Source organism: Sciurus carolinensis, chromosome 6 (assembly GCF_902686445.1).
Source record: "Sciurus carolinensis chromosome 6, mSciCar1.2, whole genome shotgun sequence".
Classification (NCBI taxonomy): Eukaryota; Metazoa; Chordata; class Mammalia; order Rodentia; family Sciuridae; genus Sciurus; species Sciurus carolinensis.
Genome location: NC_062218.1, coordinates 144,982,703 through 145,005,458, shown reverse-complemented (window position 1 = coordinate 145,005,458; position 22,756 = coordinate 144,982,703). Strand labels below are relative to the sequence as shown.

The window sequence follows — 22,756 nt, the reverse complement described above, 5'->3', positions numbered from 1 at the left end:
ACATACTTTGGGAACCAAAATTCACCATTCCGCCAGCCCTTGGATTGCTGGTTTGTGACCTATTTGGAACCCCCATCTGGGAAACATCAGGAGCATCTCTGTCAGTCACAGAAATGAGGGAATAGACGTTTGAAGGACACAGCCAGCTTTACAAGTTAATGTCTGTCGTGACATGATAAAAAATTAATGCTGTACAGCCTCTGGTCTATCACCAACTTCAACCCCTGGAGGGAAGAAGATAACGACTCTGGTAAGCACATACTGAAGGAGAGAGAGGAAAGAAACTCCCAGTAGATAAATGGACCAGAATAAGTAAATAGAGAGAAAGAACTAGAGAGATCACAGAAAGAAAGTAGAAACTGGAACAAAATGAAAACAGCCTGGCTCTGCCCTGCAGCTGTCTCTGTCCTTAAGCCATCTTCTTTCATTAAATACACCATGCCCAGTACTACCACCCCAATCCAAGTGAGTACAGCAGGATGTTGTCGAATGATCTGCTTGGAGAGGGGAGGTAACCCTGATACATATTTACTCCGCGTTCAATGAAAGCAGTTTCAGTGGCTGAAGATTTCAATCCTGGCAAGTAGCAGCAGGGGCTACGGGCATTCTGAATGTATCATTTGGAAGTCAGGGTGCTCACCAGAGAGTCTGATCCTATCACCCTGGCAAGGGAAAGCAGTCTGAATGAGGAGGGAGTTTCTAATCCCTGGCAATACAGTTTTTTTTATCAGGGAATTGTGCTCACTTTAATAGGTGCCATTGCTTTATCAGTTAAGAAAGAAGAATAAAGCAACTGCATTCACATCCACCTACACACCCTGAGCTCCATTAGTACAACCACCAGCAAAGATCCTCGAGCAAACCAATCTTACAGGATATATACACTTAGTGAACCATGGTGACATGTTCCTCCCCAGTCTTGCAGACCTCTCTGAGAGGCAGGTCAGGGGCCACAGCTTACATGGCTTCCTTTATATGAGACAGTTCACACTCTGCAACAGGAATTTGAAACAATAATAAAGACAGTCACCTTTCTCTGTGGCAGCATAGGCGGGAAAAAAAGGGGACATCAGAATCTGTAGAGAAATTCAGGCAGCACGGAAAAATAAAGCAACCTGTGCAATATTCTCTTCTTCACTGCCTGCCTTAGCTCTTCATATTATTACCTTCATCCCCCTATTCTATTCTGTTTGCCTTGTGCTATCTCAGTTAACATGAACTCTGTAGATATCTGAAATATTTAGGTGCTTTCTGATCACAAGGCATCATGCTAAGAGCATTATGAACACAATCTCACAATACACAATGTGAAGTGGATCTCATAGAAAATTGGGAACATGAGGATGATGAAATCAGCCTGAGACCACCCAGATCCCCACAGTGTCTGCCTGTGAGCCTGAACTCAGCTACTGTACTATCAGTCTTCTGGGGTAAGATCACCCACTGGCCACCCTTGTTTGCTGTACTTCTCCCTCACAGTTACACTCTTCCTCTTCGGGACATCTGTGTCCTGCTCATGGGAGATGCAAATTCTCAGGGGACTGTCTTGAGCTCTGAGGACCATAGTTTTGTCAGGATGAGATTAGCTGCAGTGTTTCAGAGGAGGGTAAGCAGAAGAGTCTAGGAGAGATGGGTGATAGAATTCAAGATGCCCAGTCTTGGGAAAGGAAGACAGAAATTCTTAAAGAAAGGATGGGCCTTTGCAATTATAAGCATCACATGTCTTAAGAAAGAGAAAACACCTGAGAGGCACCCTATACTATTTTAAAACTGAGATCTAGAGAGTCATGGAGTTGGGATCTATACCAACATTTCTGAAACCTCTACATTTATGCTATCTCCCAAGCCCACTTTTATTAAAAAATTATTTTTATTTTTTATTTTTACAGACTGCATTTCGATTCATTGCACACAAACGGAGCACAATTTCTCATTTCTATGGTTGTACACGATGTAGATTCATACCATATTTGTAATCATACATGTACATAGGGTAATGATGTCTGTCTCATTCCACCATCTTCCACACCCCCGCCCCCTCCTCCCTCTCATTTCCCTCTATGTAATCTAAAGTTCCTCCATTCTTCTCTCACCCCCACCCCCATTATGTATCATATCCACAACTGGTTGGAATTGGAAAATATCATGCTAAGTGACATAAGCCAATCCCAAGAAACTGAAAGCCAAGCCCACTTTTGTGCAGAGTACCATCACTATCCTCAGATGTGACTCGATAGTCAATGACAAGGGCAGGATGTCATTGCAAAGTACCGAAAATCACAACTGGGTGAAGGCAACAAGGTCTGAGAGGGGAAACCACAGCCCTGGCTGTCCTAACATGTAGGCACACTCGACATCACTGAAGGCTTCACCATCACATCTGACTGGCATCTGTCACAGAGGGATCAATGAAGTAGATGAGCAATTCACCCACAACCATGTTTAACAGACCTGGTTCTGTAAACCAGTATCTGCTTGGCTTCAACAGAATCATCAGGGGAGTTTTCAAAAATACAAGAATTCTGCAACTCCAATCTCAGATTCAGTGGATTTTGAGAAATTATGAGATCAGGTGATTTCTGAGGGATCTTCTAATACTAAGTTTCTACTACAATGTCACTTTGTCTAGCACAGTCTCCAAAGTCTCCCTCAGCTAACATCACTGAGCCAACATACATAACATCTGTTCTTCCCTGGACTGCTTTGTCCTGGACTGCCCATGCTCCTTAGGCAAAAGACATGTCTCTTCTGGTCTCCATGTCTACTTCTTTATGAAGGAAGAAATGAAATATTAGAGGAGTTTTTCAAATGGATTTGCAAATGAACTTTTGTAAAATATTTAAGCATTTGTGGCTGATACCACCCATTGCTACCCCCATATATCTTCCCTGATCTCAACTGCTAATAGAAAAATGATGTTCATTATTAGGAAGAAACCTTTGATCCAAATTTGTGGGTTCCTACTTGAGACTCAGAGGGCGAAATAGGGCTGACTTAAACCAGTCATGGTAATATTCCTCCCTGAAACCAGTGTCTGACAGTGGGCTTGTGACCCAATTCTGTCTGTGTGTGCTGAGCCTTGAGAACTGGTCTAAAGGGAAAGGCATATCCTCTGTGATTAAAGGAGTTAAGGTCAAGAGAAGGAATAGCTTTCCCTTCATATCCTACCTCTTTTGCCCTGGCTTGAACATGATACCTGAAGAGAAGAATAGGAGTTGAGCTCAAGTACTGAAGAGCAGAGGGGAAGCTCTGATCCCCAGGACAAGGCTCTGCCATTGCCAGGGTCCTGGACTGTGAAAGGCTGATCTACATCCATATGCACAAAAACTGAGTCCTTTTATGTTTAGACTTCTTGGAGTAGCGGGTGAATAGCTTGCAGTCAAATGCAATCTTCACTGAGAATACATCAAAACTCTCCTTTCCAATGAAATCTCTTGCAAAACTCCAATATATAAAACAAAAGTGGCTGGGCTACAGCAGACACTCAGATAGGAGTGTTCCTAAGTCCATTCCCTCCTGGATTCCTGCAGACTTTCTTCTATAAAACCACATCTGGCCAGAAACAGCACCTCATAAAGCGCATCTTCTCCTGCCCTCAGACTTTCAATTTCCTGGCTTTGGGGCTCAAGTTCAATCAGTGCTTCCCGCCCCGCCCCCAATCCTCCTGCTAACTTAGGTCTTAGGTCTCCAAATGGGAATTACACCATCAGCTCTTCTGGAGTCCAGGCCTTGGGACTCAAACTGAATTACATCCTGGCTTTCCTAGATTTCCAGCTTGCAGATTAATATCATGGGACTTTTTGGCCTCCATGATTATGTGAGCCAATTCCCATAATAAATCTCCTCTTACATACCTATCTATCCTATTGGTTGTTTCTTTAGAGACTGCAAATATGACCAACAATGTGTCACACACCCTTGGAGATTTTTTAAAAAGTAAAAAAATAAATAAATTATGCAATTAAAGAAATTTCTTCATCAGACTAAGCATAGAAAGTCCTATACTTTATTCCCTAAGTTTGTCTTCATAAAGGGGCCATGGCGGGCTGTGAACTAGCTTGGCTCACTGCAGTCAGTCACTCATCTCCACCTGGTCCCTTCACTCAACGCCCGGAGCAAGAGCATCTCTACAAGGAACAAATCCGGGTTAAAAATAAGGTCTAAGTGCCCGTTCCCGCCCTGCTTAGGAAATCTGAGCCCTTGAGTGATGCTATTCATATAAAATGTGCCTTCTGATTACTTCCAGAAGGCACAGCAAGGCAAGCCTGTTTTGAAGGGGTAAAACAGTCCTGTGCACTGAGGTCATGGTTTACCTGCAAACTCTAAGCCCAGTAGACCAGTATCTGGTGGTCTGCACTGATTCTACCAGGTGCCTTTCAGTTATTACAAGGGTCTTCTTCCTCCACGCTCAGTGCCCAGTGAGTGGCGTGGCGAGCCTCTCTCCTTACTGCCTCCACCTCTATCCTGGATTTATTCTCTCCTATGTTCTTTCTCCTCTTTTTTTTTTTTTTTTCCTCTCTCAAATGTCAAGGGAACTTGATTCTGTCCCCTCCCATTTTCTGGTAGTTGGAATAGAACCCAGGGCCTTGCATATGCTAGGCAAGCGTTCTACCACTGAGCTACACTCCCGGCCCTGGTCCCCTCCGTTATTTCTAAAAGAGAAAAAAATACAAACTTTCTTTCAAGCTTTTGGCACTGTTCTTCATAATCCTGTAACCTGGAGTTGCTATTTCACGCCTCTTTCTGATGAGCACTTGATGTGCACTAAATTTAGAGGCTATGACATTTGAGCTCACTGGAGTCTCCCATTGCACTGGCAGTGGTTCATGGCAACTCCTTATCTGTCTTGGCATTAGAAAAAAAGTCACAGGCTTCTAACTGCCCTCCCTTCCTTGGAGGGAGCCCTGCAGTTTCCACACCACCCCATTACACCCTACCCGAATACAAGGTTACCAAAGGAAACACTTGTGAGTCGTTTCTTAGATTAAGAAATCCTATTGCCAGTCCTATCCAATTATATTCCCCACATACAAAACTGTAGAGAAAACAAAATCACTGTCTAATCAACCTGATCTTCTACCAACAGGAGGAACTTCTGCCTGTGGACCCTAGTCCCATACAGAGTAAGAACTGAGAAGCCCCAGACTTTACTATTTATTCACCCTTCACTTCACTGTTGACTGTGAGCTACTTGTTTAGAGATTTCAGAATACTAATGTGAACTCACACTCGTTTTCACAGAGATTCACACTATAAGGTATAACTTTTGGGGTACCTAAAAACTATTCAAGAATTCATCCATTCACCTCTTGGACTGAGCAGACTCTTGGCCAAGACCCCTTTGGAAAATACCACCTTGCCACAGACTGCTCAGCCAATAATTGTAAAGCACTAATGAGGTTCAGCCCAGCTTTATCTGAGCAGAGCCAGTCTTTTAAATGCAGTAGTATTGTATCGAGTGTCTTCTAAATATTAAACATGGAAATAGTAATATAGTTTTCCTATGAGAGGAAAATCCTATATTACAATATAGCTCATATACGGAAAGAAGACCCAAAATTGAAGAGGAAAACTGAGACTCCCTGCTCTGTTGAGAATTATTAAGCATCTGATTGTTTTAAAGCACTATATTTATTTAGGTACAAAATCAAATTGATTAAATTCACACCATTATGTCTCCACCTTTTAACAATAACTTTGAGTCAACCACTGTTCTGATTTTGTTGTCCCTTATAAAATATGGAATTATTTTTTGAGAGTAAAACTGCAAGTTACTTCTTCTACTGAGAAAAACTGGAACGATTATAGAAACAAAATTATAATCCAGCATATTTCTAGGTAAATATATCACTGACAATCGACTCTGATATGACAGTCAAAATCCCAGACAAAAATAAAAGCCAGGAACTCACGCACACACATCTGCTCTTACACTCCGCAAGTGTGATCCAAAATAGAAACTTCAAACTGATTCCCTCCAAAAACGAGAGCCATTTTCTGCTAGAAACGCCCCTCTTAAAACTCTTGTGAAGCAAAGAACACAGACAATTTCATTTAAAAATCATCTTTCCTGCCAGCGAGCTGTCCTTCCAGGCAGAAAGGAAAAGTTACAGATGGTTGGAGCAGGGTGACACACAAGGAATTCACATACTTTCCTTCACACAACAGCGTTACCAGCTAAATCCCAACTTTGAAAAGTGCCTCTGCTCTGCTCAAGTCAGACTTGGAGGAGGCTGGGGCGAGCAAAGATTAGAACTCCACACCAAAAGCTCAAGCGACCGAGTTATGACTTGTTAATTAACACACAGGCACACAACACTCAGCGCCCGCCAACAGCAGGCGGAGGACTTAGCCAGTGAAGAGCGGCGTGGAAACGCAGGAGCTGAGCGGGACCCTACCTCTCTTGTCTGTTTGACAAAGCTGCCGATGGAAATCGCCCTTGTCCCGGTTCCGGGGGTGTGTGGAGACCGAGCTGCTGGGAAGGAGGCGGTCACTCAGCCCGCTGAGTGTGAGCAGGCCCTGCCTGTCTTCACAAGCGGCCCCAGTCAGATTTTCCAACTGCAGAACAGCGGCCAAGTCCCTGCCCATGCCTGAAGAATTTCCTGAACAGCATTCTCGTTCTTTTTCTGACTGCTTTGAAACCGTACTCTGTCTGTACTTCAATCTGGCTTTGTCAGGCCGACTCACAGCTACTGGGCTGTCTCCAGCTATCAATGGGAAACACATGTGTCAGGCACAGGCTGGCTCCCTGCAACAGTGCTCCTGGACTCTGCTGGGCTCACACTCACAGAAAGGAAACTGCTTCTAGAACCAATTCTGATTTTTCAGCCATTCTCCACGCAGGCTCTGCTCGGTGGTGCTCGATGATGGAGATAAGTCCTGCCTTTCTTCTGCTCAACACTGCCCCTTTTTAACTCACTCCTTCCACGTGGAGTCCCCAGCTGACCCCTGTTAGCCCCCTGAGCGCTTGCCGGTCTTGATAACGAACCTATTACAGCTGGAGAGATATGAATTCTAATTTGATCTCTCTACCTGCTGCTTCCTAAGTCTTTGCTCAAAATTTCAATTGCTGGAGGGGTAACAATATTTTTAGCCTTTCCAGACTGGTTCAGTTCTTGAGAGCTGTCCCCTCAACCTGATATGCACATCTATCGCAGCAGCCACTAAAAATAATGCAATTATTTTTTCAGGCACTTTTGTTGCTCTATAACTGTGCTCATCCAAAAATGTAGCATTTTACAGGCTGTTGCAATGGTGTGTTATGGTGACAGAAAACAGAAACGAGAAAAGAATGTACCTTGAATCAGAATGCATCCTAATCCTGTGCACCTGTGATTATTTCTGGCTGACACTCCTTCAAGATGTCCTGTGTATCTTCTCTGGATGTTGTGGTGGTCTACCTTTGACATTTCTTATTTCCATAAAACAAGAGGAAATCTCAAGACACAGGAACACAGGAGGAGGACACCCCTCTTCTCCCACACTGAAAACCCCATATCTAAAGAATCAAAGCTAAGTTGTCAAGGTAACATTGTAGAAGAGACCATTTAAAGAGAGAGCAGCATTTATTTCAAGTTTTATCTCTTTCTTTTTTGGTATTAACATTTTACTTCTGAAAATCAAACTCCTTTAGCATCTTTTTGTTTGTTTGTTTAAAAGAACTGGCTTACCAGATTTCAAGTGTTATGAGTTCCTATGGGGCTGTTGTAAATAATAGGATTCTGTGGGATCTGGGGTTTAGCATCAAATTGCAGTGGGCACTTTCAGCAAGATTAGGTTTTTGCCTTGGGAAGTTGTGTGTATGTGTGTGTATGTGTGCACATGCATGTGTGCATTTGTGTGTGTGTGTGTGTGCCCACATGCATGTGTGCATTTGTGTGTGTGTGTGTGTGCCCACATGCATGTGTGCATGTGTGTGTGTGTATGTGTGCACATGCATGTGTGCGTGTGTGTGTGTGTGTGTGGTGGGGTGCATGTGTGCATCTAACATCATGATGCAATTATAGAATCAGAACTTTAGAGTTGAAAGGAACGCCAGAGACCATCCAAATTGTTTCTAACCTTCATCTTACACAGAGATACTGAAGCCCAGAAAGATGAAATAACTCGTCCAGAATTGCAAAGACAGTTAATGCCAGAGCAGAGACGAGAAAAGGCAATCCTCTCCTGCTCTGTATGCTTTCTCTGTTTCAGCACAATATGGGAAGATGGCATACTCCAGCCTCAGTAGTGCAGGCTCACACTCAGATGGCTGGCGTCAAATCTGAGCTTGCCTCTTTCTAATTACCAACACTAGTCAGTTTGCTTAAGCTCTCTAGACCCCGGTTTGTTCACTGTGAAATGGTAACAATTATAAAATCTACATTACAGAACTGTTGAAGATTCAGTGAGATGATTCACATAGTGTTTATGACAACGCCTAAAACTAAATTTCAGTTTAGTTTTTTTTTTTTTTTTTCTTTTTTAATGGAGCAAAACTGAGACCTCCTTTTACTTCAGTGCAATATTGCGCTTTCACATCTAACCTGAGTTCTGGAATAAACCATTTGATAGGTGAGTGAAGTTTCCTGCTACCTTACCTTGACATAGTAGAGGCTTATCACCTTCGACACAGGACATTGTCCTGAAGTCTTATTGGAACATTAAACCAGCCACAGAGCTACTTTTCATTTATTCCCTAAACGTAATTCTGAAGTCTTTCCTCAAGATTAACTCACAGGAAAGGGAAACAGTGCAACTGGAACTGCAGTCAGTTACGTGAGACTGAGCAAAGTGCCATTGATAGAGTCGGACTTTGCCTCAATACCTGAAGGGCTCCACATTACCATTCCAAAAATAGAAGACCATTAACTATGTTCAGTAACTGCAACATCCTAAAAGAAAACCAGGAGCAGCAAAATAAAATAGAGAAGTTGGGAAAGAAATCTTGTTGAGAAAAGAGCTGCCAAAAGAATGGGATTTCTCGGTGGGGTTCCATCACCTTTGTCTTAGAGCCAAAGTGGTTCTAGAACCACTCAGCATCCATCATTTGCTGTGCCCAGCTTCCTTCAGAAACCTGAAAGAAGTAGTTCAAGAATTTCTTAGTTTCAAGTGGTTTACAAATGTTTAGATAATCAAATAAAGCAAATCACTGGAAAAACAAGTTTGGATTTACACATAAGAAAGTCAGTGACCCTGTGCCATTGTCTCCCCCAAGTCTTGCTAAGTGTCCCACTTCAGTGTGGGTATTTGGAGACCGAGAGCACTGTATAGCATCCAGCTTCATTTGAGTTAGCCGGAAAATCCAGAACAATTTCTTGGCTCGTTTCATTTTTAAAAATGTTATTTCACACTTGAAAATAAGGCCAAAAGGTAGTCAGTCATGTTCTTTCAATATCATATGTGGAATTGTTTAACAGACCTTGCCAAAAATTATCTTAAGGGAATGCACTTTCTTGAACTTGCTGTTTGCTATTGAAAAACAGTTCCCAGGCTTAGTAAAGTTACATGGTAACTGGGAGACATTTTGTCTAATAAAGATACAAATAATTTCAATGCACTAGAAAAAATCTCAAATGTGATTGTGTACAGTCCTAAAGGATATTCCTGGTTTTGTGTCAAATCTAGCAATCTTACACTAACCTTCCTTTAAAAGTACTGAGATCCTCAAGACCTTGGAACTAGTCTTGCCATCAAATCAACTCTCTCATCAATGAATGAGTCAGATTTTTTTATTTTATATTTTTGCCACATTTTTATTTTATATTTGGACAAGTCAAGATTTTAACTTTCTCTTCATCTCTGAGTGTTGAGTATTGTGAAATAATGCACCAGGGAACATGCATACAGTAAGTGCTCAAGATAGGTGGGTGCTGCCAGTATTTAATGCTCTAGCACTTGGATCTCAGTTTTGCAAAGGATTCTAGAACTCACCCCTCAATCTCCCTCCTGTCATGACTTTTCCTCCTTACTAGAATGTTCTTAAATCCCCTCTACGCACACAAACCCTGCTGGAATTCTCCCCTAAATGGTGACCTCTTTGCTTTTCAGAGACTTCTACTTAATTAAATGGGAATATGCCATGCTATAATACATATAAGTTCTATGGCTGCTAGTCACATAGTTAAAAATTCTGATCTTACTACCCCATTCACAATAGCCTTAAAAAGAAAAACTTGGAAATCAATTTAACAAAAGAGGTGAAAGACCTCTAATATGAAGACTACAGAGCACTAAAGAAGGAAATTGAAGAAGACCTTAGAAAATGGAAAGATCTCCCATGCTCTTGGGTAGGCATAATTAATAGTGTCAAAATGGTCCTACTACCAAAAGTGTTATACAGATTTAATGCAATTCCTATTCAAATCCCAATGACATTCTTCATAGAACTAGAAAAAGCGATCATGAGATTCATTTGGAAAAATAAGAGACCCAGAATAGCCAAAGCAATCCTTAGCAAAAGAGTGAAGCAGGAGGCATCATGATACCAGACCTTAAACTATACTACAGAGCAATAGTAACAAAAATGGCATGGTCTTGTCACCAAAATAGACCTATATACCAGTGGTAAAAAAATAGAAGACACAGAGTCAAACACACATAAATACTGTTATCTCATACTAAACAAAGGCACCAAAAACATACATTGGAGAAAAGAGAGCCCATTCAACAAATGGTGCTGGGAAAAATGGAAATCTATATGTAGCAAAATGAAATTAAACCCCTATCTCAATTCAAAGTGACTCTTAATTCACAGAGTCTCTGTGCCTAAAAGAAGAAAAAGGAGGCCCAAATCTTCATCATCATGACAGCTTAGGATCTTACTTCCTTAACAAGACCCCTAAAATGCAAGAAGTAAAATTAAGAATGAATAAATGGATGGATCCAAATTAAAAAGCTTCTTCTCAGCAAAAGAAACAATCAATAACATGAAGAGAAAGCCTACAGAGTGGGAGAAAAATCTTTACTACATGCACCTCAGATTCAGCACTAAACTCCAGGATATATAAAGGACTCAAAAAACTTAACACCCAGAAAAAAAATAAAAAACCCAACCAATAAATGGACTAAGGAACTGAACAGACACTTCACAGAAGAAAAAATGCAATTGATCAACAAACATATGAAAAGATGTTCATCATCTTAGAGAAATGCAAATCAAAACTAAAATTTCATCTCACTCTAGTCAGAATGGTGATTATCAAGAATACAAGCAATAATAATTGTTGGTGAGGATGTGGGGAAAAAGGTACATTCATACATTGTTTGTGGGAATGCAAATTGGTGCAACCACTCTTGCAAGCAATATGGAAATTCCTCAGAAAATGTGGAATGGAACCACATTTGACCCAGCTATCCCACTTCTTGATCTATACCCAAAGGACTTAAAGTCAGCATACTACAGAGACACAGTCACATCAATGTTTATAGCAGCTCAATTCACAATAGCTAAACTATGGAATCAACCTAGGTGCCATTCAATAGATGAATGGATAAAGAAATTGTGGTATATATACACATGGAACATTACTTAGTCTTAAAGAAGAATAAAATTATGGCATTTGCAGGTAAATGGATGGAACTAGAGAATATCATGCTAAGTGAAATAAGCCAATCTCAAAAAAATAAAAGGCTGAATGTTTTCCCTGATAAGCAGATGCTGATCCATAGTGGGAGGTGGGTGGTAGGGAAGAATGAAGGAACTTTGGATTGTGCAGAGGTGGGTGAAGGGAGAGTGGGGTGATGGGATGGGAAGGATGGTAGAATGAGACAGACATTATTACCCTGCATACATGTATGATTACACTACTGGTGTGACTCAGCACCACCTACAGCCAGAGGAACGGGAAGTTATGCTCCATTTGTGTAAATGGGTCAAAATGTGTTCTCCTGTCATGTTCAACTAATTAAGAACAAACAATGAAAAAAAATTATGATCTTGACAATCACATGAACCAGAAAACCTCATTATTCACTTGAGTATAAGCTCCATGGGGGCAAAGATTTTAAACTGTATTATTTGATGCTACTTTTGCAACACCAAAGACTGGTATGTGGTAGGTTGACATATATTTACCTTGAAATATATTTCTAAAAATTGGAATTCTGAAGTCATCCTTTATTTTAAAAATAAAAATTTTAGATGTTGATGGACCTTTATTTTATTATTTACATGCAGTGCTGAAAATCAAACCCAGTGCCTCACACATGCTAGGTGAGTGCTCTCCCATTGAGTCACAACCCCAGCCCCATGAAGTCATCCTTTTTAAAGAACTATTTTGACTAAACTTTAAACATTGGGCACTGGTGGATCATTTCTCACAGTTGTGGTTGAGACTGTACTTGTCACTTGGTTCACTGTCCTTTGGGAATAGGTGTTTGGTTGACTTCCTCCTTAAGTGCAGTGCTGAGAAGCCTACAAACATTTCAGGTGTCTTGGGTCTGATGCAGGGAAAAGCAGCCCCTTCTCTTGTTCAGAAACTGTGTTTCTATTAATGTGATCCATGGTAACATTCAGATCAGCTTGGTCCAGTGGATCTCAGGTGCTAGCATAAGGTTCATCTCACACATCAGTGACAGATGTCATTCTCAGGACGAGCTCTATGTTAGAATCACATGGAGGGACTCTGAAAATGGAAACCAGAGTCCTACACCAGGCACTGTGATTCCACTGGAATAGGATGGTAACCAGGCGATACTATTTTTCTTTAACTCCTTTTCTTTAATTTTAATATAAGCCAGATTTAAGAATTACCAAATTACAAAATCTTATAAAACCTAGACCTAATGTTGCAACACTGTGAACTACAATCCTTAAATACCTGGCCATTAATTTTCTCAGTCCCACAACAGGACTGAAGTGTGAGGCAGTCCCTTGCCTATCTCTTCACCCAGGTTGACCACCCACTCATTCAAATAAATCATTTGAATCAAGTATCATTCCACTTGAAGAGCTTAGAAAGTACCTCTTCTTTCCTTCTGGAAAGTTTTCACTTTTTCCTAGAAATCACTCTACTTTCTTGTTTTCATCTATTTAACTCCAATTCAGCCTTCAAACTTATTCTCCATCATCACTTCCTTCAGAATTCACATCTTCCTGAGCCCTGAACCCTCGAACAACAATCTCAAGTTCTATAGACCCATGGACTGGCACTGACTGTAGGCATGCTACATGGGTTTGTATTTTTGTTTGATTCATAGCAATCTTTCCTACTAGACAATGAATATTCTGCCATCCTATTCCTCACCTGCTAACTTACTCATAGGAAATGGACAGCAGATATTTTTAAATAAGTGCGTGTGTGTGTGTGTGTGTGTGTGTGTGTGTGTGTTAACCCCAATGCAGCAACAGGCATAAGATCCAACTTCTTATATAGGTTTTATTTATAATTTCTGAAGTGGGTCTGAAGGTAGGACTGAGAGTGTCAGTGAAAATATATCAGAACTCGCCCCACTTCTTCCAGAGCCTTCTTTTGGCTTCACTCTGACTTTCACCCTTAGTACTTAGGTGAAAGTACTAAGACATGCCCTGATGGTCTCACTCTCACTGGGAAAATGAAAAAGATACTTTTCCAGGAAAGACTCCAGATAGCCCAGATGGAGACACTTGCTTCTTCCTGAGCAAATTCCAGGAAGAAGGGTTTTTATGTGTACCATATCTGACTCATGGAACAACCTAGGTGGCAAACTGGAAAGAGTCAGATTCATTTATACCCCAGGGTTGAGTGTAATTATTAGTGAACTGAGAAAATTGACAGGAGACTAAAGTACCATGTGTGCTACAGATGACCAGGGACCCAGAAACATACTTCACCTTCTTGTCCAGGGACGGCTCTCTTGGAAATACTATGAGACACTATTTAATCAAAGGACAGAAAAAGTATTTACCCTGTACAAGGCCAAAAGAGTTGGGTGAAGTTAATGGCAGGTGATTAGGAGATAACATGGTGCCAGTCTTTCATTTGCGATTTCATGTCATGAGTCATACCTGGTGGGAAATGACACCCTGCTTTGACTCTGCAAAATAGGAGAGCCGACTTTAGTTTTAAATGGTCAAGGGCAAAATTATCTGGTTGACTTTGGAGAGAATTTTTGTGAAAGGACTCTGAATGGGGACATTTGGCTTAGTGACAAGTCAAAGACCCACACATTTTGAGAATCTCTACTGGCCAGACACACTGTCTAAACTGAAGTCATCTTCAGTTTTGGAAATTTAAATAAATGCATCATATAAAATGAAGGATTCTAAAGCTAAGTTATTACTTCCATAGGAAACTGGCACATTGGTAATTAATGTGAATAGTAATAAAATACTGCAAACATTTTCTTTAAAAAGAAATTAATTAAATAGCATGAAGAAAATACTGGTATATTTGAATAGATGGTCCCATGCATTCTTTCTTTTTCACTGCAAAACAAGATCAATTCTTTTTAAATTTCTTTGTTGTCCATAATTTCTCTTTGTATTGTAGCTTTCTGAAAGTAACGTCTTGAGATATCACATTTTTATTTGGAAATAAAATTCATTGATCAATAAAAATGGTCCAGACTCCACGAGAGGCAGAAAGGAATAAGATCTGTGCTTGAAAAATACACAGCATCGCTGGTCTTTATTTTTTTACAGTCACATTAGTGCTCAGTGGTACAAAACACAACTGTTGCTTATAGGAATTCCAAGCTAATTATAAGTTCCATGAACAAAGAGTACTAAAGTAAAAGCCAGGCCTCCAAATCCAACTTCCAATTCCAGTAGTTGACCCACACACACACACAAAACACACACACACACACACACACACACACACACACACACTCAAAAGATGCCAAAGACAGAAAATTTATTATCATACATTTAAAATTATTTGATCATTAGAGTTTGCTAGATATGTGAAAAAGACATTGTTAGTTAAATCTACAACTGGCACAGGATGTCAACATAACAGTTGCTTGGTGAATATCTGTTATTTCCTAAAAACAAACACTGCTACTAATAAAAATATTCTAGTACCAGTTTTACAGTAGACCTCAGACAAAAGAACTTTATGTGATCTTTAAATTTCACAAATGATGGAATGTAACATATTCTGATCCATAAGGAGAGAGTATACTACTACGTCGAACCTTTTCATGACTTAGAATTGAGAGCACGAGAGGGGAAATAACATGGCCAGAGACAAAAACAGCAAAGGAAGTGGCCAGGAAATTATAGTTCTTGATACCTGGTTGCCCCCTCAGGCAATGGCTATGATTCTTGTTGTTTCACTGTATCACTTCTTCACTCACTTGGGGAATTTCTGCTGGGAATTCACTTCAGAGGATTGTAAGGTTCCAGGGTAAGGCCTTTTCCCCAGGTCTTCCTTTCTGATCAACTTCAACAGCTTATAATATCATAAGCCTCATCTCCTGTAATTAGCAGAAATTGCTGGCAGCAACAGACTGGGCCTGTCTGGCTGGTCTGCATCACTATCCTATTTTAGGATGGAATATTGATATAATAGATTCAAACAAGTACATTTTGTGCATAATGTACTTAAGGGCTGCAGTGACTTGCTTTGATTCTCAGGCCCAAAAGCAGTAAGAGGCATAAACACAAAATGGACAAGAACTGAAATACGAAAGTCGGCATGGAGACAGATAGTTACCTGACCCACATTTAATTCCAACTTGCCTGGGTTGGCACATGCAATGAAAGAAGGTGGCATACAGAGGCCATCTGGGGTTGTAATGGAGGGAGAGTCACAAAAGGGGAAACCAGGTAGAGGTCATCAAGCACTGATGGAAGGGATCTTGGCCAGTGGACTCCACTCCTTTTGTTTATTGCGTGGCAGATCAACACAGTGGTAGTCCTGACCCTCAAAGTGTGCACAAGTATTTGTGACTCTTTGTGACCAGGACTTTAAGTGTCTCTGGTACCACTACAAAACTCTCTCAGACAGCCTAATATCATTCAGGAATCCTTTTCATCTAGCAGTTTTTTGATTTTTTTTGGGGGGGGTGTTGTTGTTTTCTGTTGCAAAGGCATTGCTTACGCTTCTCACACCATTCCTTCATCTTGTATAGATCTTTCTATAGGAAGAGAAGATGCAACTATCTCTATTCATTGATGATGAATAGTTGTTTCTAATTAAGACATCAATTTCATAAGACTGGTTCCTTTGAGTCAACAATTGAGAGGTTGACTTCCTGAGCTTACAGAAGCAGCTTTCTAGGTGTGTTTGCTAAAATCATGAGAGACATTCTGAGAGAACTTGATGGAAAGAGTTTTTCACAGTTAATCACTGTAACATCTATAGATTCCATGATGTATCACATAGAATAATAAATTAGCAAATTTTTATAGCCAAATTGGGTACAACCTTAGAAACAAATGCAGTCTGTAAAATTTTAAAAAATAAAAAAAACATTAAAAAACAAAAAACATTTAAAGTACAATATTTTTGTAAAAAAAAAAAGAAAAAAAAAAAGAAATGGGTCAATTTTTTAACCATGCCATTTAACACCTTTATAGGAAATCACAGAGCTGAGACTTCATTACAGCCTCTCTCACGAAAATACCATCATACGTCAATATTTTATTTTACAGAAAAACAAAGATTCTATTATTCAAAGAGTTTAGCAGTATTGGGACTCCATATAAAAGTTGAAGTCAAACTTTACTTTGTAGTGACATAATTAGTATCAAGAAAATCAGTTTTTTTTCCCAAGAGCCAAAGTAAAAATTTAGAACATTTCCATATTGAAGAAATATATTTGGGGTTCTAGAGGAAATTCTGAATTTCACTACATTTCCATACTTCATGTGAGTACTTTACCTCTACTTGATTTTAAAACTGTTACTTTTTACTTTTAATACCATGACCTTGAAAATATTCTTAGCATCCAGGTATGGGAAATTGTATAAGGCAGAAATTTTGAGATGCTACCATGTTTGTGATTTGCAGGAGGTAGAATTTCTTTGCCCTGGTGTGGAATTTAGCAGACCAAGATTATTGTCTTCTTAGTCAGCACAAGATTGTGTTACTTAAATGCTCTTATCCTTGAATCCTCATCTATAAAACAGGACAGCAGCCATCTCATAAGATTGTCAAGGGTTTCACAAAATGATCTCAGTAAAAGTGACTTTTACAAACACTGCAATAGCTATCATGCACTGAGAACTTATTTGGCTCTTATATAGTAAACACTCCAATATCAGTGGATATTAACAAATTATCTACTTTTTGAGCAATCTTATTAATTGGCATTCAAATACATTGAGAACATAAAAAATATGCTTTGACAGTAAAAGTCTACACTGATTCTAAACCAAAGATTCTCCTTATTTTTGCCAATTGCCTATAGATATAATTGTTACAATATTATCCTATGACTTAAAATTATATTTAAAGTGGCATTACACAGAGTTATGCCATCTTAGTTTCCTTGAGGAAGAAGATCATATTCAATACTTCTTCAATGCATCCTTCTTCAAAACTAACTATCTCCAGATATCCAAAACCAGTCACCTGGTTTTGACCCTGACTTCCTACCTCTTTGCCTTCAGACTCACTCATTCACCCTTCAACAATGTACTCTTTAATTTTGGACAGTGTTGGCCTCATAATTGGTATGAACTATTCAAAGGTTGTCTCTCTTCTTAGGATGGTTGGGTTAGTCAAATTTTTCTCTATTGTGAAATTTTGGTAATTTTGTCAAAAATTAGTTGAACATATATGTGTGGGTTTATTTCTGGGATTTCTATTTTATTCCACAGCCCATGTGTCTGCTTTTAATGCCAGTGCCATATCACTTTGATTAGTATAACTTTGTGATATAATTTGAAGAAGAAAATGTCATGCATGCATCCAGCCTTGTTCTTCTTGCTCAAGATTGCTTTAGTTATTTGGGTATTTCTGGGTATTTGTGGTTCCATAAACATCTTAGAATTATATTTTTCTATTTCCATGGAAAAAGCCATTGGAATTTTAATAGGGATTGTAGTAATTCTACAGATGACTTTAGGTAGTATGTTCATTTTGATAATATTCTTCTATTCCATAAACATGGGGGAATTTCCATAAATTTGTGTTTTCCTCAATTTATTTCATGAATGTTTTATAGTTTTCAGCGTACAAATCTTAAGTCTTCTTGGTGAAATTTATTCCAGAGATTTTATTCTTTTTGATACAATGGTAAATGGGATTGTTTTCTCAATTTGTGGAGGATAGTTCATCGCTAGTTTGTAAGAACAGAACTGATTTTTATATATCGATATTGTAGCCTGAAACTTTAACAAATTTGTTAGTTCTAACAGTGGGTTAATGGGTCTTTAGGTTTTCTAAAGTATAAAATCATATCCTCTGTTTACTGTTTTACCTCTTTCTTATTTGATGTCTTCCTGCTTGTTTGTTTTCTTGTCTAATTGCTCTGGTTATGAAACCATATATCCAACAAAGAGTTAATATCCAAATCATTTAAGGAACTTATACACTGTGATAAAAAAAAGTATAATTAAAAATGAGCAAAGAAACTAAACATCAGACATTTTCCCAAAGAAGACATACAAATAAGCTTTAGGTTAATGAAAAAATGTTTCACATCATGAACCTCTTGGGAAATGCACAAAACCACCGGGAGATATCGCCCTACACCTCTTAGGGTAACAGTTGTCAAAAAGAGAAAGGAGAACAAGTGTTATGAGAATGTGAATAAATGGGAACCCTTGCACACCACTGGTGGGCATGTAAGTTGACACAGCTGCAATGGAGGACGATATGGAGGTTTCTCAAAAAATTAGCAGAGCTAACACATGATTCCTATATGTCTAAAATCACTGCTTGCAAAAGTGTTTGCACTCCCTTGCTCTTCAAGCATTATTTATAATAGCCAAGATATGAAAACAAGTGTCTATTAACAGAGAAATGGAAAAACAAAGTGGGATTGATGTGTACACACAGCTGTAGTTGAAAAAATGTCCCACAAAGGACCACACGTTCAAGGTTTGGTCCCTAGCCCATGGTGCTATTGGGAGGTGGTGGAACCTTTAAGAGGTGGGGCCTAGTGGGAGGCAGTTAGGTGACTACCCCTGTGTGCCCCTGAAGGGGATACTGGAACCCCAGCCCACCCCCACTCCTCTTACTTCCTGGCCACCGCAAGGTGAGCAGCCTTCTTCCCAACACACTGTAGCCATTGTGTCCCGGCTAACCATGACTCCAAGGTACCAGGGCCAATGGACAGTGGACTAAAACCTTCGAAACTATGAGCCAAAACAACCTTTCCTCTGTTAAGTTGATTATCTTAGGTATTGTAAGAGAAAGATGACTAACCCATACACATAATAAGATGTTATTTAGCCTTAAAAATGAAAGAAATCTTGCTGCCATTTGTGACAACATGAATGAATCTGGATATTATGCTAAGTGTAATAAATCAGACACAGGAAGACAAACACTGCATGATCCCACTGACATGTAAAATCTAAGCAAACACTCACTCATAGAAACAGAGAGTAGAATGGTGGTTACCAGGAAGTTGAGGGTGGCCTATAAGGAGAGACTCTGGGCCAAGGGAACAAGCATTCTGAGATAACCAAGTACTGGAGAGCTAACACATAGCTTGGGGACTATAGTTAATAATAGTGTATTGTGTACTTGAAATTTGCTAAAAGAGAGTTCAAGTGTCCTCATCGAACACAATAAAAATTCTAACTATGGGAGTTGATAGCTACACTAATTAACTTGATTGTGGTAATCATTTCACAACCTGTACATATACCAAAACATCCCAGTGCACACCTTAGAGGTATACAATGCTTAATCACAATCACACCTCAATAAAGATGAAAGAAAATAAAAGAAGCACAACTGAAACAAAAAAGTGAGAATTTCCCAACACTGATTGCAAGGTACAGAATAACCAACACCTTGTACCTCCTGTGTAACATTCAGAAAACAGCTTTAAGCACCTTCTTCCTGAAAGCCTTCTCTTAACTTGTTATGTCTTTACCTAACTCTGCATTAAATCTTGTTATTTTCTCCACAAAAAAATTTGTAGTTTTCATTCCACACCACTTGCCATTATTTCTTGTCATTGTTATCTGCTAGTTCAAAGGGATTGTCAGCTCTTGAGGACAATGCACTGTGTCTTTCCTGCTCATCTCTCATCACCAGAGCCTTCTACACTGTTTGGGCTGGAGTAGACACTGTCAAAATTGCTAGATTAAGGAAAAAGGAACTAGAGCAAATCATAAAACTGCTCTAGGGAGGCCATATGGGGAGAGAGAGTGTGGTGGACTAGAGAACCTGGTACAAAACAATGTTATACAGTAATTAATTTTGATTCAGAAAAGTTAATCTTCAAGTTTGATTCCCAACCAGGTTCAGGCCTACAACCCCAGCTCCTGGGAGGCTAAGAAAGAAGGATAGTAAATCTGAGACCAGACTGGGAAACTTAGTGAGACCCTGTCTCAAAATGAAATAAAAAGGTCTCAGCATGTAGCTCAGCTATAGAGAGCTTGCCTAGTTCGTGTGGGGCCTGTGTTCAATCCTCAGTACCAGAAAAAAAAAATTATTTGCTTTATGCTCTGTCTAGTGACCTAACATGCTTACTGAACAATGAAAAGTTCATGTAAGTTTTATTATCTTGCTTAGTCTTTATAGACTAAATTACAGAAGATAGAAAATATTTAAATGAGTATATTAAACAAAACAACGTTGAATATCACAACCTTAAAGTCCAATTGCAAGCAGCCTTCCTCTAAATTTAGCCTTTTCTATGTTTAATTAATTTTATATTTTTGACTAAACTGGCTTTTTCCTAAGAGCTCTGAGGATGTAACGCTAAGGAAGAGGAAGCATCTTATCACCAATGCAACGATTATACAACGGTAATTTCTCAAGATTTCCAGGAACTGAAAACCAAGATTTCCAGAATTTATGAAAAAAGGCAATGATAGAAATGATGGCTAAATATTTCATAGGAAAATATGGCCTGGGGTTCATTTTTAGGTACATTTTCACTAAAACCAAAGCAACAGTATTTATACATTCCAGAATGAAGTGAGGTAGTGAAGAATCCTAAGAGTAGAATGCGGAGTCCTCTCAGGAATGAACAAACTGCTACCAGGATTCCAGGACCCAGACACATCACCAGTTACCCTCACCAATAACAAAAAGAGCAACATCTTCAGCCCTGAAGACTCAGAAGTTCACTACTGCAAGTCTCACCCCCCACAGCAGTTCTCAGGTACTTGAATTGACTTCAGGACACTCAACTTACTCTATGTTATTTTTTCTAACCAGTATAGGAGAAGATGTATAGCCTCTCTTTGCTGACGTTTACATACAAGCAGGGTAGTCAACAGGTACTGAGCACCACTGTATTCCAGGCACTTCAATTACAGCATCTCTCTTTGCAAAAACTTTGTGCAGTTAGTACCATCTCAGATGTTGGTGAATTTTTCTGTAAAAGCCAAATAATGAATAAATACATTAGGAATTGCAGGTTACATAGTCAATATTTTAACTACTAAACTCAACTCTTGTAGCATTTAAGCAGTTACAGGCAATGTATATATGAATGGGCATATCTGGATCTATTGCAATTTTGTTTATAGACTCATACATTTGCATTTCACCTTGTTCATGTCATGAAATATCATTTTTCCATTTTTTTCAATTATTTAAAAATGTGAAAAACATTCTTTGGACATGAGTTTACAAAAACAGATGGAAAGTCGGATTTGGTCTGGGGGTAGTAGTGAGCTGATTTCTGTGCTATTTAAATATTTAGGACAGGGAATTAGAACTCAGAGAGGCTCCCTCACTAGTGAGAAACACATAGGTAACCCTACCTCTGTTGCTTCTTCTCCTTTTGATTCGAGTGCCTCTATCTGTTTTGGAAGTTTACAATCAATACAGGGGCTAAGATTTCTCTAACCAAGATCTTAAAATGGCTGAAAAATGAGTGTATCATGCCAGAGCTGATACATTTCCTCTTTGGACAATGTTGAACTCAACTGCAAACCATTATTTCAGGGCATACTTTATCACGTTTGGAAGGAAAGAAGATCTGGCAAATCAAAGCTAATAAATCATGCTCATATTTGTTCATTGGCCCTTAGAATAAAAAATAACACATTAGTTTTCCTAATACTATATTTCACTAATATATTCTAGAATCAGTAAACACCTTTTTTTAAATAATTTTATTTTTAAAATATCATTAAAGCTAACTGGTTCTAGAGAAAGAAAGAGGTAAAAAGGAAACAAGGAAGAAAGGAGGTGGGAAATCAAATACAAATTATGTTCCACATTATAATTTTCTTTTAAATTTGTATCTTTTAAAATTTAAAAATAAATGTGTTCAAAGATTCAAGTTAAAAATTACAGATTTTCCCAATCTGAAGCTTCAAGCATCATGACTTGAAAACCAAGTATTATCCATTAAGTGGGCATGAGGTAGTCAACAAACTTTTGACTTGGAGGAGAGGGAAGGCGAAAAGGAAGAGGAGAGAAAATACCTCAGCCACAAAGAGAAAAGTTAGATATAGAGTAGATCCCCTCTTATCTCCAGTTTTGTTTGCATGGTTTCAGTTACTCATGGTCAACTATGGTCCAAAAATATTAAATGGAAAATTCCAGAAGGCAACAGTTGGAACATTTTAAATTTCATACATGTATGAGTTGTGTGATGAGATTTCATGCTGTCTGACTCCAATGCAGTATATTGTTACTGCTGTTCTATTTTATAATCGCTGTTCGTCTCTTACAGTGCCTAATGTATAAATTAAACTTCACCA

At 39.1% G+C, this 22,756-nt stretch overlaps 1 protein-coding gene across 6 annotated transcripts in view; it reads right to left on the bottom strand.

Annotated features, from left to right (window-relative positions):
• The window catches only part of Sgcd (sarcoglycan delta), a 592,128-nt gene that overhangs the window by 395,436 nt on the left and 173,936 nt on the right, over positions 1–22,756 (bottom strand). Inside the window, exon 1 of one of the 6 annotated variants that reach the window (XM_047556184.1) lies at positions 21,235–21,254. The exons of 3 other annotated variants lie outside the window; for them this stretch is intronic. The gene's annotated coding sequence lies outside the window, so the exon portion shown is untranslated. Of the gene's footprint in view, positions 1–6,151; positions 6,266–6,398; positions 6,797–21,234; positions 21,255–22,756 lie in introns of those variants that run through there. 2 more of the 6 variants (XM_047556180.1, XM_047556183.1) reach the window with 2 other exon arrangements.